At 35.8% G+C, this 3,846-nt stretch overlaps 1 pseudogene across 1 annotated transcript; it reads right to left on the reverse strand.

The window, feature by feature from the left end:
- On the reverse strand, nucleotides 1–916 carry LOC108289150 (annotated as a pseudogene). Its single transcript, XR_001819020.2, has one exon. The product of XR_001819020.2 is annotated as a 60S ribosomal protein L6-like (transcript).
- Between the last annotated feature and the right edge of the window lie 2,930 nt (nucleotides 917–3,846).

Below are 3,846 nucleotides of genomic sequence, written 5' to 3' on the forward strand. Positions count from 1 at the left end.
TTTTTAAAGGTAATCAGTTATTTAATTAGATCATCAGGACATTTAAAATACCAATTTGTGAGGATAAATTCCATTTGTCAGGGCAAACACAGATCGCAGGTAGCCCTGGAGCTGAGGAATAGCTTTGATTTTTGGTAAAATTTGTGAGTCCACAGCTTTCTGATCAATCTTGCGCCGCTCTGTAATCTCGTATTTCTCTTTTTCTGTGTCGAAGATCTCACCTTCCTGGTGTCTGGGCTTTCGCAGCTTCTTCTTCTTGAAGTAAGCATCAGTAAGACGTTTTGGGATTTTTACATTGCTGATATCAATTTTGGTTGAGGTGGCAATGACAAATTTCTGGTGCTTTCTTCGCAGAGGAACTCGATTGAGGACCAGAGGCCCAGTCACAAGTAATAAGCCACTAGCCAGCTGCTTCAGGAAAACCACCCTTTTGCCCCTGTGGCTCCAGTGAGGATGATCAGAATGGTCCCGGGGGTGATGCTGGCTCGCAGTTTTCTCACGTGCTGACTGAAGGGTTTTTGCCATGGCTCAACAGCTTTCAAGGCACATCTTCGGTAGGATAATACCCAGGCATTTTGCAAAGTTTAACCACCCGGGTACCGCCGTTTTTGTCACCACCAACTGGTTTTGTAACAGTTGCAAGAACCTTCTCCTTCTTTTTCTTTTCAACCTTGGATTTAGCCGCTGAGTACTTCCTCTTGTACATGGCCTTTCTGGAATACATGGCAGATCGGGAATACCTGCCAATTCCTCTGACAAGAACAGGATTGTGGCTGCAATGGGGCTTCCCCTTCTTGGGCTTTTTAGCCTCGAGGTTACCCTTTTTCACTTTGCTACCAGCATCAGCCTTCTTGGCTTCAGGTTTCTTCTCTTTAGTATCCGGCTTCTCAACTCTTTCACCCGCCATCTTGCGAGATGGGAAAGGGCATTTCTTTTTCTTGTTGATCTACATAGTTGTGTGTTTTGTGTTTGTGTTTTGAAGGGAGATTGGATAGAGATAGTTGTCATGGTCTTTTTTACTATTCTTTCAGTGGATACTCTCCTTTCTTTTTTTTGTGCACAGGCAATATATCTTAATTGGATTAGAAAATTAGGAAAATCAAAAACTAAACGAAAGAATGCAACACCAAAAATGTAGCACCATATGTTTGCATTTATGTTCATACTTCAGGTCTTCCCCTCCCTCCCTCTCTATAGATATGGATAGAGATATATAGTTTTGTATTAAAGTACATATTTTTACATATGGAATTCTTCTACATATCTTGTTTTACAAAGTGATTAGTTTCACTTATATTATAAAAGCATTTTGCTGTTAAAAATGTATATACCCTAATCATCCCATTAAGTAGCTATCTTGTATAAATGCATTTAACATACCACTTGTGGTAGGATATAGCAGTTTCACCAATTTTTCTCAATATTTATAAAGAAAAATTATAGCTCCTTTAAGAGGTCCTATGTTCTCATTTTTTATTCCTCTATGCAAATGATAATATATTTAAGTTTTCATTTGGAATTTGTTAATATGGCTATTAATATGACTTGCTCTCCATACGAGCTTTGTAAGATAACAGGATAGGTCATTAATTATCGCCGCCATTAGACAATTTGAATAGCTCCTCTTCAGCTTACTCTGCAGTCTTTTCCCTTGACTTCAGCACCAATACAGGAGAAAGCAAAAAGCCAAAAGGATCTCCTTTGATTTCTGAAATTCAAACTTTAGTGGTTTTAGTAGCGTTCTCGTTAATTTTAGAGTTTTCACTTGTGAAAGAAACTATATTCAGAAATTCATTTTGAATCTTTTGAAATCTATTTCAATAAATGAAAATCAGATAACAGGTAAGAATTTTGCTATTGCATTCAAAATAATGAAAATTACTGCTTGTGAAGTAGTTTCAATGGCAGGTACTGTTTTCATATAATTGGATCCTTTGAAAGGAAACAGAAATATGCACAAAGGAGTACATTTTAGAATTAAATAAAAGACTTTAATTCATGACTTATTTTATTTTTCATAATTGCGTATTCAGTTTTGAACTACTGATTGAAGGTTATACATTCTCTTTCTTTCCTTGGTGTTGCCTATAATTTATTAGCATATATATTTGAAAAAAATAAACAATCAATGTCCATATCCTTCCAAACAAGGTAACAGTCTCAGTATGAAATCACTCCCCTACCTCTACCTCCCCCATGCTATAATCTGGCATTTTATTGCCAGATTTATATTGTAAAACTGAAAAGCAACTCATTTAAGGAAAAGTATCTCTCACTAACGTCATTGTTCATTATTTGTTTGTGTTCTATTTCTTCCTCATGTTATTTTTTTCTTGCTGAAATATAATTTCTGCTCATTTTCACAGAGAGAGTCTGTCAGGATAAAAATTCTGAATTCTTGATGATCTAAAAGTCATCATTTGCTCTTACATTTGAATGTAATTTTAATGAATACAGAATTCTAGCTTAAAAGGACACTTTTTCCAGCATCTTAAAAATAGACTTTCATTATCTTCTTTGGTTCACTCTTATTCATGAGAGACTCATTCTTGCAACTTTGTTGGTTATTTTTTTTTCCTCTTTGGTAGCTTTTAGAATTCTTTGCATACTTTTTGTTAAATTTGATTCCAGAAAATTATCAGCCATTTAAAAATCTATATTGGCATATGGCACACATACATAAAAGTTCAGAAAATATAAATACACAATTGGTGATATAGTACAAAGTTCAACAATTTGTGTAGCACTGTGTAACACCACCCAGGAGAAGAAAATGAAAATGCCAACGCCCCAGAAGCATCACTTATGTCAGGGGTCAGCAAATCAACAAACAGGAGTTATCTCAACTTGACAAAGAACATCTATTAAAAGACTACAGTGTACATCATACTTAATGGTGAAAGAACGAATACTTTCCACCTAGACTAGGAACAAGGAAAAGACATCCACTCTCATCACTTTTATTCAACATAGTGCTGAAAGATCTAACCAGTGTACTAAAGCAAGAAAAAGAAATAAAACGCACACAGATTGAAAAGAAAGAAACAAAACTGTCCCTATTTCAAATGACACAGTGGTGTATGCAGAAAATCTCCAGAAATATACAAAAAATAAACAAAAAACTCCTAGTACTTTAAAATGTTTTAAGCACATCACAGGACACAAGATCAACCCACTAAAGTCAATCACATGTCTATATAATAGCAAGGAACATATAGAAGCCAAAATTTTTTAAAAAATACCACTCACCATCACTTCAAGTTACGTGATATACTCAGATATGCATGTAACAAAGCATGTACAGATCTGTATGATGAAAATCATAAAGTGCTGATGAATGAAATCAAAGTATTAAATAAATGTAAAAACACTCTGTTCATGGACCGAAAGACTCAACATATTCTTACCAAACTGATCTATAGTCTTCATAATACCTATCAAAATCCTATAAAAGTTATTTGTAGATACAGTCCAGCTTATTCTAATATTTATATGAAAAGAACAGAACCTAAAATCACTAAAGCAATCTTGAACAAGTAGTAAAAAGTGAGAGGAATTGCTATGCGTTGTGTTAGAGCTTGCTGTATAGCTACACTGATCGTGATAGTGTGGATATGGCAGAAGGACAGACGCGTAGAGCAATGGAATAAGATAGCAAACTCAGTAATAGACCCACAAAAGTAAGCTCCATTGAACCTTTTTAAGAGATGGAGTCTTTCTCTGCCACCCAGCCTGCAGTGCAGTGATGTAATCATAGCTCACTGCAGCCTAGAACTCCAGGGGTCAAGGGATCCTCCATTCTCAGCCTCCTGAGTAGCTGGGACTACAGGCACGCACACCACCATG

Source organism: Cebus imitator, unplaced genomic scaffold (genome assembly GCF_001604975.1).
Source record: "Cebus imitator isolate Cc_AM_T3 unplaced genomic scaffold, Cebus_imitator-1.0 Scaffold392, whole genome shotgun sequence".
Lineage (NCBI taxonomy): Eukaryota > Metazoa > Chordata > Mammalia > Primates > Cebidae > Cebus > Cebus imitator.